The sequence below is a fragment of the Rhinolophus sinicus genome, chromosome 1 (assembly GCF_057876585.1).
Source record: "Rhinolophus sinicus isolate RSI-liver-muscle chromosome 1, RSI-T2T, whole genome shotgun sequence".
NCBI lineage: Eukaryota > Metazoa > Chordata > Mammalia > Chiroptera > Rhinolophidae > Rhinolophus > Rhinolophus sinicus.
The window spans coordinates 10,788,543-10,808,477 of NC_142501.1; the positions used below are offsets into that span (position 1 = coordinate 10,788,543).

The window sequence follows — 19,935 nt, forward strand, 5'->3', positions numbered from 1 at the left end:
ATTTTGCCTGACTGCTTCAGAGGGCTGGGCGTAGGACACACCTAAAGGGCCATTGGATGCTCAGGCCCCTGCATCAGACTCATCTGGGAAGCGTCTTACGTGCAGATTCCTGGGCTCTGTCGCAAACCTATTGGATCCATCTCTGGGGAAGGAGGATTTTCACAAAGCTGCATGGGCTTGAAGGCTGCATTTTCACAAAGTTCCATGGGCACCTTCATTGCTGACTGCAACGGACGGCTGTCTCAGAGGCTCAGGATGTAGAGTGTCTGTGCAGCCGGTGTGCCTGTTCCTCCTGAGTGTGAGGCCTGTGGTGCCAAGAATCCCTGCCCCAGAGCCCTCATGTTAGGAGTAACCAAAAGCCTGGGAAGACTTCCTGGAGGATGTGACTTCTCAGCTGAGTCCTGAGGAAGGTGTTGTACCCAGGCAGGGTGACACCGGCAGAGGGCACAGGTGGAGCGGGCAGTGGGGGTTACCAGGTACAGTCCCTGTGCTCAGAAAGTCACTGTGGTGGGGCGAGGGGGACTGAGACAGACAGTAGGGGCAGTGACAGGGGTGATGAGGTCACCAAATACAAGTGGAAACATGGGGAGAACCGTTATTTCTGCCAGAGTCACAGGTGAGAGGGGTCAACAAGGGCCTCAGAGGGGAGGTTTGAGCACCTTCTTCAAGATGGGTAGGATTGCAGGGGTTGCAATGGGGGCGAGGACATCCACCCACTTCCAGGAGGCTGAGCCAGGACTTGTCCTCAGACCCTCTCTGTCCAAGATTGCGCCTTCTCCTTCTCCCCTGCTCCGCTCTTGAGGCTATCCAGGCAGGCGGATGACCTCTCACCTGGCCTGGCCCTGCCACTGAATACTGTGTGACCCCAATCTCTCTTGGGCCTGGGTCCCCTGCAAGATTCCACCCCTCAGTTCCCAAACCTCAGGTTCAGTCTGGAAAAGCTTGCCCCCACCCCCAATCCAATATTCCTGGGGATGTGCTGCCACCCAGTGGCCATCGGGAGAAACACCCCCGGGGCACCAGAGTGGCAGGAGAGTTCCCCCTACTTGTCCACTCCTGTCCTTGTCACCGCCCAGCCCTGCTCAGGCTTTGTAGCCTGTAGGCGATGGATAAGGCTGGCCATACGCGTGCCATGCTGTGTTGGACATGCCTACCCCTCAGCACTGCTGTGGCCCCAGCACAGGGCCTGACTCACACCTGGCTTTGCAGGCTCCTGTAAAGGGCAAGAAACGAGGGGTCGGTGGGTGCTATACAGCTGAGATACTTAGAGCATGGGTTTTAAAATCGAACAGATAGTGACACTAATACTAGCAGCCAACACTTACTGGGCATTTACTGTGCATCGGGCCCCTTGCCAAGGCACTTCCATTGTCTCATGTGAACCTCACCACAGCCCTTTTAAGTGAGGTTAGTCATTCACCTATACATTCATTCATTCATTCATTCATTCGATAAACTGTATTAATACCTACTACATCCAGGCTGCGAGGACATTTCAGGGAACAAGAAAAGCAAGGTCCCACCCTGACATGAGTGGACACAACAGACCCTGAAACTAGATAAGACCTCCCACTTCAGTGCATTGGGCGAGGCCCCAAATCTAAAGGGGAGCCCAGTGGGAAAGGGTGCCAATGTGGACTTGTGGGGAGTTGGTGGTGGGCTGGACAGAGCATTGCCTGAGACCAGCTGTGTGACCACAGAAATGTTATATGACCTCTCTGAGCTTTGGTTTCCACAGCAAAATAGCTCTCATAAGAGACCAAGTGTTGGTTTTAAAGTTAAGTCAGACCATGACACTCCCCCGCTCAACCCCCTCCAAAGTCTTCCCATTACACGTGGAGTAAACCCTGGGTCCTCACCTAGAGATGGAGGCCTGGCTGCTCCTCCAGCATGTCGCCCACTCTTCCTTCCTGTTCACTTTCTGTTCAAGGGCCTCTGGCTGCTTCCTGTTCCTGGAACAGGCTGGAATATTTCCACTTCTGGGCCTTTACTCTTACAGGTCCCTCTGCCTGGAATGTTCTTCCCCCAGGCATGCTGACTCCCTCACTTTATCCTCACCTCTCCTCATGTTACCTTGTCAGGGAAGCCCTCCCTGAGCATCCAGCTCAAGTACAGACCTGGCTGGTCGCTGTCAGAACACCCATTCATCCCCGCTGGGCTCATAGCACAGTTTGGGATGACGCATTTGTTTGCTTCTTAATCAGCTGCTTGGCTGTCTCCCCACCAGACTGCAAGTTCCCTGGGGGCAGGATCCTGGCCTGCTCAGGTCACACCGCTATTGCTAACACCTAGCATAGTGCCTGGCCTGTAAGAATATTCAGTGCATTCCTACTGAGTGAACGAATAACCATGTCACCGAGAGCAGGAGCCCAGAGACTAGGCAGTGGTCAGCAAGGCCCTCTGTCAGAATCTGGACTTGGGCTGGCACTGGGGAGCCACGGGAGACTGGCAGACGAGAGCCACAGCAGCTGGATCTGTGCGCGGGCTGGAGCCCACTGGCTACCATAGCAGGTTGACATGGGGGGCATTGTCCCTCCCTCCCTGAGTCTGCAGCAAGGGGAGTTAGCAGGGACAGGGGCTGCTCGACTGGGAAGCCGGGGTGGGGAGGCAAAAGGGAGCCCTGGCTGGGTGGGTCAGCCCTGTGGTCGTTGTGTCCGTGGCGCCAGATCCCATAGGGACAGGAAAGCTTCCCCCACCTGGGCGGCAATGGCTGACCAGGGGAATTGGCATTGCTCAGAGGCATTTGCATCCTTCCAGAAGCCCACTTTCAGCTTTGATGGAGCCATGGACCTCATTGTCCTTGGGGTACTGGGCAGCTCTCCCCTCTACTCTCAACTGCCTCCTGGGCTGCCTCTGAGCAGAGGTTGGATGTGGGCTTCCATGGGGCCCGAAGTCCCCCCAACGACCCCCAAAACAGCTCTATTCCTGGCTTTACTTGGCATATAATGGGCTGACCCCTGACCTCCCCTCCCCCTCGCCTAGTGCTCTGCCCCCTGGGTTAGGTCAGTGATGAAAGCTGGTGGGAGCCCAGGGGGTTGGAGGGAGAGGGACAGTGCCTGATTGTTCCCTGCCCCTGGCGGCCCGGCCACGCTGTCTGTGGAGTGACCGGCCCTTTGCTCTCTCATTCCCTCTCTCCCCTTTCCGCCCTGACTCTCACTCTGTCATTCTCCCTCTTTCTCTTTCTGTAGGTCAGGGGTTCTCCAACTCAAGTGGGACCTTAGTAACCACACAGATGCTGGGGCACCCCCAGAGATTAGGAATCGGCAGGTCCAGCACGGGGGCCCGTGGTTCAGACATGGGGCTGGGAAGCCTGGCAGGACCCTACATTGGCAGGAGCCTGGGACCAGAGACGTAAGACCCCGGGCATCGTTGGCCCTGAGCTTCCACTAAGTATGGAATGGACTCCTGGGATGCTGAGAGCCAAGCCAGCCTCACAGGAAAGTACGTGTGACACAGATGTGACTGTTTCTTCTTCCTCTTTCCCCTCTGACCTGCCACACCCTCACCTTCAATATCCATACGTGTCAGGCTCCGTTTTCTCCCATCGGTCTGGCTGTCCATCTCGCACCAATGAATACCACGCTGGCTCACTGCCTACAGCTTTAGGATCAGCCCTGACATTTGGTAGGGCACTGCCCCTCCCTCGTTCTTCTTCAGGAGCCTCGGCTATGCTTAGTGCTTTGCCCTTTCTTGCTACTTTCAGAATCATCCTGACGAGCTCCACCAAAACCCTGTGCGTGTGTGTGTGTGTGTGGGGGGGGGGGGGATCAGGACTGAATTGAATCTAGAAATTAATTCGGGAATTTTTGTGACATTGAATCTCCCTATGCAAGTTAATGACTCTCTCTCTGCAATTATTTAGGTCTCTCTTCTACGTTTTATTAAGGAAAATTTCGTGTGTACAAAACTAGAAGAGGAGAATGCAGCTCCTTTTACCCAACACCTAGCCTTACCACTTGTTCCTCACGGCCACTCTATTTTCAGCCGTAACCCTGTCCGTTCCTGCCCATTCTCCCATCCCGGCCTTCGTTATTTTGAAGCAAATCTTTGCGATCTTCTTTAATGTCTTCTAATAACATTTTTTGTCTTACCTTTCGTTTCCAAATAATTATAGATAGACAGGAAGTTGTAACAATAGTACTGAGAGGGTCCATGTTCCCTTCACCCCGTTCCCCCAGTGGTGACATGTTACATCACCACAGTACTTTACCAAAACCAGGAAATGGACATCAGTCCCATCCGCAGGTTAAAGATGGCGTTTTACATGCATTCATTCGTGCGTGCGCGTTGTGTTCCATGCAGTTTCATCACCTGTGTGGATTGATAGAATCACCACCACAGTCAGATGCAGAAGTGTCCTGCCACCACAAAGACCCCTCGCGCTACTCATTGATAGTGACACCCACCTCCCTTCCCTCTCTGCTCCCCAATCCTCCAACCACCAATCGGTTCTCCATCGCTAGACTTCTGTCATTTTGAGAAGGTGACATGAACAAACCACACAGCATGTAACTTTTGGAGACAGGTTTTTTCCCTTCACACAGTTCCCTCGAGCTCCATCCAGGTGGTTGCGTGTATCAACAGTTAGTTCCTTTTCATTGCAGAGTGGCACTCTGCATGTCCTAACCGACGGGCATCTAGGTTTTCAGTTTTTGACTCTTACAGATAAAGCTGCAATGCACAATCGTGTACATATTTTTGTGTGGAAATGAATTTTTTATTTCTAACAAATGCCCAGAAATGCTGTTGCTGGGTCACATGGTAAGTATATGTTTCATTTTTTAAGAAACTGCCAAACTATTTTCCGGAGTGGCTATATCTCAGTCACATTTTATGCTTTCCTCTATAAATATTTTGTCAGATTCAATTTGTGTTAAATTTGTAAATGGAGGATTTTTAAAAATTACACTTTGTTGCTCTGATGTTTATAAATGCAATTTTTATTGAAATATAATTTACACACCATAAAATTCATTTTTTAAAAGATTTTGTCTTTTTTTTTTTTTTACTGTCTTATTAGGAGACTCACTGCACCTCTTCCAAAGTTGGCACCCTAAAATTCATCATTTTAAAGTGTGCAATTCAGTGGTTTTTAGTGTATTCACAAGGTTGTGTGTGCAGCCATCACCACAGTCTAATTCCAGAACATTTCCATCACACCGAAGGGACACCTCCCATTAGCAGTCACCTCCCATCCCTCCTTCTCCCCAGCCCCTGGCAACCATGAGTCTGCTTTCTGTCTCTGTGGATTCGCCTATCCTAGACATTTCCTATAAATGGAATCTCCTAAATGTGGCATTTTGTGACTGACTTCTTTCACTTAGCATAACATTTTCAAGGTTTAGTCACATGCTGTAGCTGCAATTCATTTTTGATATTGATTTGATATGGGAATATCCTACCTCTGCTAAATTTTTCATAGTTCCAATAATGTCTCTGTAGATCTTCTGAGTTTTCTATGTAGACAGTGTTATCATCTGCAAATAATAACAGTGTGCTTCTTCCTCTCCAATCCTTATACCTTGTTGCTGTTGTTTTATGTCTTACTGCCCCAGCTAGGACCCCAGGTATAATGTTGGACAGATGCATGGACGAGGGCCAACTCGTCTTCGCCGCTTTTAAGGAATGTGTGTCCGTTGCCCTTTTGGGAACTGTGTTTCTGCTGGTTTTTGTAGATAATCTTGATTAGTTTAAGGAAGTTTCTTTCAATCCCAAGTTTGCTAGAACAGTTTGATCGTAATGTATTGCCAGTGCCGAGATGACCTTATGACTTTCCTCCCGTAATTTAGTACCGTGATGAATGGCATTAATAGATTTTTTTAATATAAAAACACATTTCTAGGATAAACCCAATTCTGCCATGATGTCTATATCCTTTTTATTCATTGCTGGTTTTGTTTTGTTAGTATGTTATTTGGGGTTCTTGCATCGAATTTCACAAATGGGACTGGTCTATGATGTCCCTTTGAATACACTGTGTAAATGGAAAAGCCATCTCTGACCTTAAGTGACACTCACAAAGCCTCTGTCTGTGTCTCTGTCCCCTCCCCCATACACACCAATCTGACTTGAGGGGTGCCTCTGTGGGAGGCAGAGGGAGGGAGGTACCCCCAGACCCCTGAGGCAGCCACAGAGGATGGGAGCTCAAGAACCGGGACCTTGAGCCTCGGAAGGGCCCACAGAGCTGTGACATGGCTTCTGGGCCCCTCACTGAAGAGGGAGGCTTCACAGAAATCTTCCCCTCCCTTGTCCTTGTGGGGGAGGGGGAGCCCTCCAAAGGAAGTGGCTAAAAAGGGGCCAGGGTCAGGGGTTAATGACCCCATTGTGCTCAGGGCTGACGGATGGCCCCACTTGTCAGTGGCAGTGGCAGAACGTTTGCAGCCCCAGGGAGATCCCCTTCCCGCCTTCCAGTCATCAGCTTGGGGAGGAGCCGGCTGGCCTTTGATAACTGCTGGGGGCCACTGTCCCCACTGTGGGGACACCAGGCCAGCCTCTTCGGTGGGGTCTGGTCTGCTGAGGCCCAGAATGCAGCCCCCCACCTCCTCTACTCCCCACCCACCCCATTCCCTACCATAAGTGGCCGCAGAGAAGGTTCTGACCAATCTGAGGCCCTCAGGCCGGGCTGTCCCACGCCAGCCTTGCTCCTCTTATGGATGGCTAGGTCCTCAGAAGTGATCTGATGAAGCCCAACTCTCCCACATTTTGGACGGGGAAGCAGCGAGGTCTGACTCGGTCAAGGCTGTCTTCAGAGCAGGAGTGGGGTACAGCCGGGTCCTATGACTTCCTGCTCAAATGTGCTACCACCAGGGCCAGTGCAGATGCTGAGGTGAATCAGACATAGTCCTCCCTCGAGGGGCTCACAGGCTGGGGGGAGGGGAGAGCATATGAACAAAAAAAGTATAACTAAGAGTGGTAAATTCAGTACCCTGGGTGTCAGAAGAGGAACCCTTAGACCAGCCAGGAGGTCAGGGAGGCTTCCAGAGGGAGGTAGTGTGGGGGCTGATTCTAAATGGGTGAGTCAAAGTTACACCAAAGGGCTGAGGGCAGCAAGGAAAGGCATTCCAGGAAGAAGGAACAGCATAAGCAAAGGCACAGAGTAAAACTGGCATGGTGTGTGTGAGCCACAGCAATTCAGTGGTGAGAAATGAGGTCAAGTAGTCAGCAGGGCCAGGTTTTCCAGGGCCTCGTATACCACGTTAGATGTTTAGACTCGACAGTTTGTCACTCGGGTGGGGACAAGAGCTTAAAACCAGGTTCTCATCCTGCCTCTATCCATCCATCTATTCGTTCTTTCTTTTTTGTTTTCTCACAGCTTCATTATTTTTATTTTTAGTCATTCCGTCTTTAGTGATCCTCAGGCAGGTCACTTCCTCATGAAGAGCCTCCCACAAGCAGGCCAGGCACCAGGCGGCCTGGTCCCAGCCCCCAAGTGGAACCTGGAAGACCGGGGCTGGGTGAACACAGACACACGTCCACCTGAGATTCTCTGCCACCTTGGTGTCCCCAGGCTGGGGCAGAGCAGGGTGTACATGGGCTGTTCTCAGTCCCAGAAGGCTGAAAAATGGCATGGGGACCAGAAGCTTGAAAGAGATGGTTCCAGAGTGAATAATAGGACGTCTACTTTTGACAATCGGAGTGTCCAAAACAGTGTCATTGAGCCACATCAGCCCTGGATGGCCTCGCGGCGACTTCCTGTGACAGGGGAAAAGCAGCTCCCTCTGAGCTAGTTGGGTTTTCTGTGATTGTAGTCAAACGCATTTCTAACTGATTCAAGCTCCTTACCTCAAGCTGAAGATATATAAATACACACGCCCAGATCTTAAATGTCCACGTCAGATGATTTGCCAGAGAAATGGGACTTTCCTAAATATAGGCTACACTCCATGCCTTCATGTCAAATAACTTTAAAAGTTGAAAGTCTTTATTGTAGAAATTTGGAAATACACTAAAAAGACGAAGCACTAAAAATTTTAAGTCACTCAAAAATTTAAAAGTCCCACCACCCAGAAATAACTTGTTAGCATTTTTGTGTTTTCTTTCAGTTTTTTTCCTATCATTTTTAAATGAAGATGAATTCACAGCATGTAGTTTTTTTTCTTTTTGCTTTTTATTACAGATATATATATATATATACACACACACATATATATATAATTTTATATATTTTTAAAGATTACTAAAATCCTTCATAAGCATGATTTTTAGTGGCTGTGTCATTCTGAGTGATTTGCTCAACTCCCTACAGCTGAACAATGAGGTGGTGGCCAGTTGACTGTTCTCCGCGCTGCCAGACATCTGTGCACAGTTTTTGATTTATACCTAGTTTGCTTTAACAAAGTGTGGTACAAATGCGGCCTCCCCTTGCACCAAATCATGAGCAGCGACTGAGCCAGGAGGGTATCCAGTGGGTCATTCAATAAGCAGCCACCTCGCTGTGCCCAGAGGTGTCCTGGGGTGATGTAGTGGCTTTGTCCTCCCTTGAAAGTAGACTGCAAATGTTATCAACAAGGAGCAACTCTGGTTTTCGTTTGGTTTGTTTGTGATAAGAATAGTGACCATAAGATTGACCCTCTTAGCAAAGTTTTAAGTTTTAGCAACTGTTTTCCTGAACCTGGACTGACAAACCCCAAGGGACGTCCAGGTCTCATCTCCTGGACCAGTCAGGAACAGCGGATGGTTGGGTGGCCGGTTAGCTTAGTTGGTTAGAGCGTGGTGCTAATAACACCAAGGTTGCCAGTTTGATCCCCAAGCATGGGCCACTGGGGGCTATGCCCTCCAAAAAAGAAAAGGAACAGCTGATTTGCAGACAGCACCCTCTTCCAGCCCACGGTGCCTCTGCCCACGCCCGGACTTCCTGCACCCTGTCCTCCTCCCCTCCCTGCCCCCCACCTACCCTACCTACCCCACCTACTTAATGGGTGACTCCTCTCTCTCTCTCTCCCCCCCAACCCCAGGTTTATTGAGAGGTAATTCACATACCATACAAGTCACACATTTAAAATATACAATTCAGTGATTTTGAATATATTCACAGAGCTGTACAACCATCACCACAATCATTTTAGGACATTTTCATCACCCCAAAAAAGAAACCCTGTACCCTTTAGTCATCACCGCCCCCACTGTGCCCTAGGCAACCACTAATCTACTGTCTGTCGCTATGGATGGACCTATTCTGGACACTGCAGACTTAACTTCTCTTGCCTGAGTTTCCCCATCTATAAAACAGGGATGGTAATGGTGCCCCCTCATGGGGTTTGTTGCGAGGATTCAAATACAAGTGAATGCAAGGGCTAGCACAGAGTAAATGCTTTGTGACGTCTACTGTCATTATTATTTGACACCATCTCCAGAGACTGGGGTTCCTCCGCCCGCCCACATGCCTTCTACTTGCTCTATAAGCTCATTTCGCCCTCGTCCGGATCCCCAGCCCAGACATCTTTTCTAGTCTCCAGACCTCCCAGCATCTCTACCCAGACATCCCGACAGCCCCCAGACTCAGCGTGCCCTTCCTCCCCAAGCCTGACGGTCCTGCTGTGTCCCTCACTCAGGAAATAGAATGACCTTCCACTTGGACACCCAGGCCAGAAATCTTGGGGCATCCTTGACGCTTCCTTCCCCGTGCCTGCCCCCCACACCTGGCCCATCAATGTAGACTGTGTTCCCCACCTGTTCCTCCCCTGTGGCTGCCCTGACCAGTCTCCCTCACCAGTTCAGTGGTCACAGCTGGGCTTTGGTGTCCAGTGTATTTCCGTCCACCACTCACTGGCCTCAGGGCTAAGGGCAAGGCACCTCACCTCTCTGAGCCTCAGTTTCTTGGACAATCATATAAGATGAAAACAGTGTCTTCACTGGCTTGTTTTGAGGATCATATGAGTAAAATATAGGCAGAGCTTAAGCCCTTGATCAATGTTACTGTTGTCAATATCACTCTCTCACTTGGATGACCCTGTGCTCCTAACCCATGTCCCTGCATCCATCTTGCTCACAGCACAGCCTGCACACGCTTCACACAGGTACCTGTGATGGAGCGTGACCACGTGCAGGACACCGAGAGAAGCCCCCATGGGTACTTCCCTTCATCATCACAATACTCCCACGAGGCAGGTGCTGTGACCCTTGCTTTACAAATGAGGAAACTGAGGCCCAAAGTCCCACAGCTGGAGCTCACCATTGCCTCAGGGTCCACTGTTGGCATTAATGTATTGATTGAAAACATTTATCAAGCCCCTACTGTGTGCCAGGCACTGAGCTGGGTACTGGGAAAATAGTAATAGACCGGACCAGCATAGACCCGGTCCACATGATTTTTCTAGAACACAAATATGACTCCTTTAAAATCCTTCAGTGACCACGCCACGGCCTGCAGGATCCAGTATATATACCTTACAAGGGCAGCCTAGGTCTTCAGGGGGCCCCTCTCACTGCCCTTTGCAGCCCATACTGCTCCCCTCTGCCCACCTCTCCCACCTTCGCTGCCTCCACTCTGCTCCAGCACACAGGCCTGGTGGGGCCTCTCCACCATTACTCACCTTCTCGTCCCCAGCCTCACCTCCAATGCCAGCTCCTTTCCTATCCTCTCAATTTCCTTGTCTGGTGAACTTTTACTCATCTTTTGAGGCCCATCCATAGTCACCTCCTCCAGGAAGCCTTCGTTCCCTAACCTCCCAGCTGGGTGATGAGCTCCCAGACCCCCTGTCTTGTAGTAAGTACACTGGCTCTTTACTGACTTGTCTCTCCTCCTGCACTGTGGCTCCTTGAGGGCAGGCCCAGGGGCGTATTTAACTCAATAAATCTCCCTCTTCCTCTGTTCCCCCAGTATTCCATCCCATCCATCACCAAGTCCACCGATTTTACCTCTTCTCACCCAGGCCTAAAGCTCCAGCCCCAGCACAGTGGTTACAGGTGAGTACACACTGCTAGCGCCACGCAGGTGCTCCAGGAGCAGTCACCATGCTCTGTTTCATGTTTCTATAAATGCAGGGACACTGTGAGATGGGAGAATCAGTGACTGTTTGGAGCACAACCTCCTCAGGGCTCCCTGGCTTCTGTGATTCCAGACAAGGGGGCCGGGATTGCTGTGAGCTGCCTAAGTCCCCTCCCCAGGACCTGGGTCTCTCAAGGGGGGTGGGCACCCACCCCGGAGATGACCAGAGCTAGAGTCAACTGGGTGAGTCACACGTCCTGGCTGTATATCCTCTCTGTGCCTCAGTTTCTTCATCAGAAAAATGGCATTGTCACTCTGTCCCTGTCTGCTTTTGTAGGACTGTTGGGAAGGGACAGTGAAGGTGAAAGTGGACAGAGAAGACATTTCAATGTCTGACTTCCCGACACTCCCATCTCTGACACATTCTGTTTCATGTTCAAAAAATTCCAGTAAATTTGGTTTGGGGCTTTGGCTGGAGACCCAAACCCATCTCGGTGTTTCCCATGGCTCTGGGCATATTCTGAGGGCTCTTTCTTGGAGAGTTTTGGGGGAGAAGCACATAGTTCCATGCAGCTGCGGCACCCGCTCCCAGAGCCTCGGGGACACACGGACACTTACCCCGCTGAGCCTCAGTCTCCGCCTCCGGAAGACGGGGTGTCACTCCCGCCTCCGAGGCCGCTGTGAGGATCGAGCGAGATGGTGGGTGGGGAGGTGTCTCGTCTCAGTGCACGGAGGGGGCCTGGGATGGGGGCTGAGGGCAGGGAGGGTCCCCCCATCCCAGAAGACAGGAGATGTGCCACAGGACATCACGTCGAGCTTCAGCCGTCCCACTGTGGCCTCGCAGAAGCCAGGGGCGCCAGGAACGGTGGCTTTCAAAATGGCCGCCGCGGCCACCAGGCCCCTTCTCCTTCCAGGGCGCCTCGGGAGAGGGAGGGCACCATGGCCAGGCCACGGTCACTCTTCACAGCCCAGGGGTGCAGCGTGGGGCGGGAGGTGCAGGGAGGAGGGAGTTGGGGTGGGTGGGGGGCCGGGGAAGAGCCAGAGAGAGGGGCAGGGAGAGGAACAAAAGGTCCCTTTGTGGAGCAGGGCCGGGAGAAGAGCGAGCACATTACCCAATGCCCAGAAGCCATGTTGGTAACAAGAGAAGCATTCTCTACCTCGCTTGGAAAACAACTTGGAGCAGAGAGAGACAGGGAGCGATTTAACCCCATGGGCCCCAGGCCACTGTGGGAGGTGGAGAGAGAATAAGGGTGCACTTGGGGGCCTTTTGGACTGGAGCTGGGTGACTTCCTGTCTCCTAGGCTGGTCTGCATCGATGGGACCAGAATCCCAACATGGCCGCTTTGCCAAGTCCTGGCAGCCTTGGGACCCAGAGACTGGAACCATGGCTTCTACTGCCCGGGCCTGGTCAGATGTGTGACCCCTGCTCACTCCAAGCTCTGGGACCTGGCCCACCCAACCTTGAGGGGACCTCTCTGAATCCTTACATCTCTGGCTTCAGGTCCTAGGGTCCCGGTCCAAGGCCACCCAGCTTCCCCTTGCCTCCTTTTGCACACAGGGAGTGTATTTCCTCGTAAGGAAGTCCTTACCATTTTTGCACAGTTTTGTCTGTTAGAACATTTTTCCTAAAATTTAATTAAATCTCTTTCATCCTCACCCAGCTCTCTCCCCTTCCCCCACCTTCTACCCACCAGCCCTGGTTCTCAGGCTCCCAGAGACCACATCTGATAATAGGGCAAATGATAGTAAAAGAAGCCACTGTGCTCTGGGCACTTCACATGTATTCACTTAATGACCACTGTTACCTCGGGCCAGCTGCTGTCACCTCTGCTGACTCTGCTTGTTCAAAAAGGACCTAACACAAGACGGCCCGTGGGAGGCACTCCATGAATAAAAGGCAGTAGGTTGCTCTCATTGGCTGAAGGAAAAGGTCCTTGTAGCCGCCTTTCCTTTCTTCCTCCTTTACTTCTACAAATATAGGTTGAACACTGGCCGTGCGCCCAGCACGTCCCAGCTCTGGGGCCACAGCAGTGGACAAAACAGAGCACTCCTGCCCTCAGGGAGCAGATGTTCTTGTCAGAGAGATGGACAAGTGAATATACCAACGACGGGCAGGTGGCCACAAGCTCTATGATGACAAACAAAGCAGGGTAAAGGCAGACAGTGACAGGAGGGGTATGACATTAGACGTGGTGGTCAGGAGAGACCCCTGCCAGGATGTGACATTTGACAAAGCTCTGAATGAAGAGAGGAAGGCTATCTAGGGGAAGAATGTTCCGATGAGGCCCTATTCTTTTAAGAATATACCAAGGTTGCCCCACACAACAGTGGGGTCCCTGGCACCTGAGATGGCACCACGGGAGGGCGAACCCTGCCTGTGGACGCCCCGGTTGAAGAACGAAGCCTCCTCTTCGGACAGTGTTTAAAGCCTCACAAAGAGCTCTCAGGACGTTCCCTTCCCCCCAACCCCCAGCCCCATTGTGCTGTGACATTACAAATGGCCCAGAAAAGCTGGGCTCAGTGGCTGCCTCCACCTCCGGCAGCTTCCTGGCCCCCAGAGCCTCAGTTTCCTCATCTGTGAAACAGCACATACCTCACAGGTTTGGTGGGTGCCTGAAAGAAGGCAGCTCATTCTTCAGGGGAGAAAACAGCTTCTGAGAGGTGAGTGGTGGCTCATGGTCACCAGAGGGGAAGGGCAGCACCGCCTGTGCCCTAGTGCCAGGGCTTTCCTGTGCCCACTGTGTGTTCCCAATGCTCCTGTGGGGCCTCAGCTCAGCCCAGTCAAGGGCTGGAACAGTGGGTGGAGGAGGGCAGGTGCTACAGAAGGTAGTGACAGTATCAGAGAAGCTTCCGATGGCAGGCTGGCCATTGGGTAAGAGAGGGAGGCTGCACGGCCCACAGGGACGCAGACATGACAGACTTAGGGGTTCCAATGGAATGGAAAGGAAACATGCCCCTACTAGGCCCCAGCCCTGGGCCCGGCGCCTTGGGGCTGGTGAGAGAGCGAGACCCCTGTGTTGCTGTCTGCCCCCCCTGACTTGCTGTGGGCTCTTAGGCAGCCCCTGGCCTCTCAGGCATCTGCATCCTCATCTGTCAAATGGGCCCCCATCCCTTCTAGCCCCATAGGTGAGGTGAAAGGTGTGCAGGCACTGCAGTGGAAGAAAAGCTCGCATGGAGGCTGCTATAGTGATGGATAATACATACTTATTGGGCTCCAAGTTCCAGGCCTGTGTGCCATTTACCACATGCTCCAACTCAGTGGATTTGTGCAACAGGCAGTGCTGCAAAGGAGAAAGCGAAAGAGGTGGGGGGAGGAGGGAGAGATGGCCATGGCATGGGCAGGGAAGGCTTCCTGCAGGAAGCAGTTGTTGTGTGTGGCTTATGGGGGATAAGTAGGCCAACAGCTGTGGATGGGCTCGTAGGCGGAAGGACCAGTACAAGGAAAGTCACAGAGGAGGGAACCAGCTTAGAGAGGAGAAAAGATGACACCAGCCCACTGGCTGGGAAGGTGTCGGGGGAGACTGGGGGGGGATCCCAGAAAGCCCCAGCTCCTCCTAGGCCAGAGCCCCAAGTCTCACCTCCACCTCCCCAGCCTCCGGCTTAAAGCTCCTGGTTTCCCCCTCCTGCCTCTGCTCAGGCCCAGCCCTCCCCCAGTGTCCTTGCTGGCTGATTCTGCCTCACGGCCCCCCCAGGAAGCCCTCTCTGAACCCCAAACGGGGTTGAGAATCCTTCCCCTAGGAGTAGTTCATTCCGTCCCAAGGGGAAAGCACTATTATTGTGCCCATTTGACAGAAGAGAAAGTGAAGCTCAGAGCAATGTCATCATTGTCCAGTTGTACAGCTGAGATTCTAACTCGGAGAGAGGACTGGCTCCTTTGAGTTCTTCCATTACCGCCCCCACCCTCCCCCACCTTGTGCCAGATGACCTCTGTCTCCTTAGATCCAACGCTGGGAGGGATTCCCTTCCTGTCACCCCCGCTTCACAGAGGAGGAAGCTGTAGCCCAGAGAAGGCTAGGGCTCTCCTGCCACCACAGAGCCAGGAGGGGTCCAAGGAGCTGTAAGGCCAGGAGTGGCTGACCCCACTCTTCCAGGTCTGAGAGCACAAACAGGACTGGAACACATGCGTGGGTGAAAGGACAGGCCTGAGGCCCAGCGACCAGCACTAAGGCAGTTCTAGAAGGCAGGAAAGATAACAAGTGAGGACGGGAGCCCAGCATGGCCAGGCCTGGGGAAGTCAGGGGACAGATGGCCGCTGGCAAGGCAGCAGGCCCAAAATGGTGGGAGGAGTAGGAGGAAGGGGAACTGGCACGGAGCTGAGAGGAGGCAACTGGACAGGTCTGTGGGGAACTGGGAGAACTGGGGTCGCAGGGTTTCAGGGCACCCAGGTACTTCCCCCTGGGATTGCACTGAAGTGGGGGGTCAGGCGGCAGTCACAGGCTTCTTTTGCTTCACGGTCAGAGGGGTTAGGCCCCAATGGAAATTGCACTGGAGACAGTGCGGGTCACGCGGGAAGTCACCCCGTGTGGGCCCTGTGCCCTGGTCCACATCACAAACCGCCAGGCAAGTGCAGGACGGAAGCCTTGAGGCCCTTCCACAAGGCTCTGTCGTCAGGCAAGGGAGTCACATGAAGAGCGGGCAGCCAGGCCACAGTGCCTGCCTTCCGGTGGCCTCCCGCCTCCGTCCTGCCCCAGCTCTTGGAAAACAACTGAGGAAATCAAGTGGAAACACAAATCCGCCACCCAGTCCCTCCTGCTCCCTCAGGCCAGACCCCCCCACACACTCCAGAGCACCCACAAGGGGGCTCAGCCACAGAAGCGTGCCAGCCCAGCACGGTTGGTCTTGGCAAGGCCCAGTGGGTATGATCGTCCGTCCAAGACTCCCCGCTGGGCCTGTCACCCCATCTGGTCCCACAGACCCAGCCCCTCCCCAGGAGGACCTGGGCACCAGAGCTTGAGCCCCACCCTCCTTCCCTTCCCCTGCAACCTCTAGACTCTGGGGTCCAGAGTCAGGGAAATTCCAGGCCTTGCTCCGCCAAAGATGAGCTGCTCACTTTCCCCTTCTAGAAGCGTCACCTTCCTCATCTGTCAAGTGGGAGCCATAGTTCCTGGCGAGTCCCACTTCGCAGTGCTGGTAAAGAAAGACGGAACTGGGGAGGACAGCACTTGGTCAGCTGGAAAGTGCTGGGCCCACAAATGGCCACTTTGGTTTTTACAGAGAGGAGTTGCCTCCCAGGTGTGTGGGGGGAGGGGGGGTGGGGCGGGGTCAGCTCCATTCAGGAGACATGAATTACAGATGGCAATAGGAAGTCCCTAAGATTACATACCTCTGTCCGGCGGGGGGGCCCCTTCCGCAGCCCTCCCAGCACCGTCCACCCCAAATGCCTTTCGGCCCCTCTGCCAACTCCATGGGCAGGCCGCACTCCTGCCTGAAACATGACTCTTTCCCAGAACTCTTCCTCAAATTCCAAGACCTCATTCAGCGGTCTCTCCTCCGTGAAGCTTCCTCATTCGGGCTAAATAAGCAGCGTTCTCCACGCTGTACGTCCCATTTCCACCATCGTGGGCCAGCAAGAGTGAGTGTGAGAGCGTGTGAGCAGGGCCCGTGTCTTAATCTGGTCTTGGAGTCCCTGCCTCATGCTCGGCCTAACAAAACAGAGTTCCACAGGTGTGCCTGAGTGGAGGTGCGTGTGGACGTGTGCGAGCGTGAGTGTGAGCGTGAGTGCTGGAAGAGCTGGCTTGGGACGTGGCCTGCGGCAATGTGGGCAGGGTCAAAGGTTACTGTGGCGTCCCCCATACTCCACTCAGGGCCCCTTCTACCCCCAAGCCCCAGACGCCAGTCTCTCTGGGTCCTGCTCAGCCTGAGGGAGCAGTTTGGTTCCTTGCTGACAGATTCAAGGGCAGCCCAGCCCCTGCCAGGTAGCAGCTGTGCATTTCTAGGAGGAACATGATGGTGGAATTTCAAGCGCGCTGCTGGGGGTATGCCATGATGGAAGGGGAGGGGACACGGCCAGTTAGAAAGTAGACAATGTCAACCAGATTTCAGACAGAGGGGACTAGAATCCCAGGGAGGGGACAACGGATGTGAGCAACGATTTGAAGGAAAAACTGTCGCGGGCGATGATTAGCCATGGGGGGATGAAGGGGCGGATGAGTCAAAAATGATTTCGACGTTTCACGCCTGGGTCTCGGGAGAACAGTGGAGCCATTGATAGGGCAGGGAAGTGGGTGGGGGCTGCTCTGGGGACAGGATGGTGACGCGGGTTTGGGACAGAGACTCATAGCATTTTTGGCTGGAAGTGACCTGAGATCATCCAGGTCACACACGAGGAAAGTGAGGCTCCACGCGGAGCAGCCACTTGGCCCGTGTGCCAAGTGTCGGGGCTGCGGCTGGGTCCTGGCCAGGGTCAGTGCCTCACCTAAAACATGGTGTGAAGCCTGCTCTGGGCCGGCCCTGGGCTGGGCTCTGGGGCCCCGCAGGCAAATCAGACCCAGTCCCCACCCTCAGGGGTTCACTGTCCTGTGGGAGAGACAGACGTGGGCCATAATTACAACCTGATCAAAGGGGTGCCCACAAGGCATGGGGAGGACTCCGAGGGCCAAGACTACCTTGGGGAGACGTGGGAGTGGGAGGAGTAAGCAAGAGAAAATAATAATCCCAGTTATCAGAAGTGGGGCCATTTGTGCCAAGTGTATTTCGTGTAACCCTTGTAACCATCCTACAAGCTACGTGTCATCATTGTCCCCATCTTACACGTGACGTTGAGAAAGACTAAGCCGGTTGTCTAGGACCTCACAGATCCGACGATGCCCAAACTCGTGCTCTTAACCCCTGCTACTTGGAAGAGGCAGCTGGAACTGAGGCCTGATGGATGACTGGGAGTTTTCCAAGTGACGGGGAAGGAGAGGGTGGCAACAGGCAATGGGACTAACATGTATCAAGGCCCAGAAATCCAGCTTGCCATTGGCAGGGTTTGAGGCCCTGGTGAGCTGTAGCCCTGGGCTTCCCGTGTGACTTTCCCTGCCCCCTTCCCTGTCCCCAGTCCCCTCACGTCACAGGACCCTACCTGCCCCACCACCTACTGGTGATCTGATGGATTTTCAGGCAAATGAGCTGGGGGGTGGGGAAGGAATGAGGGCCTGTCCCCTATCCCCAGGGAACCGTTGCCCATGCTCCCTGAAGCCTTCCCAGCTCAATGCTGCCCCCACCCTGTCTTCCCCATGTGTCATCTTCTCAACCCAGCAGTGATCCTACAAAGGGAGTTAGCCGAGGAGTGAGGGATTGGCCTGAGACACCCAGCACGTGCACAAGCCCACAGGACCTGGGGTCTCAGACCATGGCAGAGCCCCTGAGCTTGGACAAACCACAGAGTGGGTCCTCCGGGGTACTTCTCCATCCCTCGGCTCCCGTCTGCAGGTGGCCCTGGGAATGAACCAGGAGAGAAGGAGGGTTGAACACAGAACTACAGCCTATGGCCCAGGGTGCTGGAGTCAGCTCAGACCAGCTCATCAGAGTCAATTGTTAAATTCTCTGGAATTTTCCAAGCCTGTTGATGTCACCTTGGAAGCTTGAAATTGGCCCTGGTTGGAGGTTTTACATTGTGAAAATTGTCAGTGCATCTCTCTCTGGCCTCCCCCTCCCCTGACAGAGCTGGTGGTTAAGCATTTACCAACCCACCATCATCCAGGGATCCCATCTCCTGGCTCCCCTGCAGGCTTCTGGGTACAAGTTCCCAGCCAAGGCTTGGGCTTTTGGGGAGTTACTTTTGCTCAAAGTCCATTAGCATCTCCTGCTTGCCACAAACTAAAACCAAAACTCTTTCCCTGGATTGTCCAGCCCTGGCCTCAGCCAATCTTTCCAGCTGCATCTTGAACTGCTCCCTCCATGGCCCCCACCCCTCTCTCTAGCACAAAAATAGACGATACTTCTTGAATAGGCCCTTGCTTTCCAGCATCCACACCTTTGACCACGCTGTTCCCTTCTCCTGGAATGCGCTTCCCTCATATTTTGAAATCCTCCCGTCCTGTAAGGTTTATTCATAATTGATGCCCAATAAATGTTCTTTGAATGGAAGGGGGTTGAATCGAGGCCCTGCAACCAGGACCGAACTGGGGTCTTGGCCGAGGCTGGGGTCCTGGGAAGCCCTGAATCCATCCCCTGACTCAGAACAGAAACATACCCAAAGCCTCCTGCCATCCCACCTTGCTTATAATCTCTGAGGGAATGGAGTGGGAATGGTGGACAGATTGGTATCTGCCCTAAGGGGTGGCAAAAACAGGAACCAACTCAAATCACCCAGGTTACTTGGAAACGAATCCCTTCATTCCCTGTTCAGACTTTTGAACTCCTCTTCATCCTTCAAAGCCCAACCCAGATGCTACCTCTGACAAGAGGTCTTTCCCGGATATTAGTTCTAATACCCGCCTCACCTCTGCCTTGTACATGCTTTGATGGCCACACTCACGGTATTGGTTATGCTTATGTCTGTGTGTCCACTGACCCACAACACCACAGCCAGCAAGGCAGGGCAGGCCCTGATTTAAGTGCCCCACAGGCTGAGGAACTGCTTGTTGAATTGAATTGATCCCATCAGTGTCTTGGGCAAGTCATCCCCTCTGCCTGGGCCTCAGTTTCCCCCTCTGCATAAACTAGACTTGAACTAAGTAATCTCCGAGGACCTTCCACCTCTCACATTCTAGGATTCTGTGAACATATACCCTTCCCTCTCCCCCCATCAGTCTCTAACCTTCAGGTCTCCTTCCCTAATCTCCCAGCCTTCCAGTGGGTGACACCCCTTCCTCAGCTGCCTTCACCACCATCACCCCACGCACGCGCGCACACACACACACACACACACACACACACACACACAACAGACCACACTGCTCATGAGTCAGATCCCTGAACTCCATTTTTCTGGGTGCTCTTTTCTCTCAGGTTATGGATTCCCCTGAAAGGGCAGAGGCCTTGCCCATCCACCCCTGGCCCTGCTCACAAGCCAGGGCACAGGC

The 19,935-nt window shown here is 53.2% G+C and overlaps 1 protein-coding gene across 2 annotated transcripts in view; it reads right to left on the reverse strand.

The window, feature by feature from the left end:
* The window catches only part of PICK1 (protein interacting with PRKCA 1), a 71,421-nt gene that overhangs the window by 17,503 nt on the left and 33,983 nt on the right, over window positions 1-19,935 (reverse strand). The window contains exon 2 of one of the 2 annotated variants that reach the window (XM_019752959.3): window positions 4,211-4,311. The exons of the other annotated variant lie outside the window; for it this stretch is intronic. The gene's annotated coding sequence lies outside the window, so the exon portion shown is untranslated. The remainder of the gene's footprint in view (window positions 1-4,210; window positions 4,312-19,935) is intronic. 2 annotated transcript variants of the gene reach the window in all.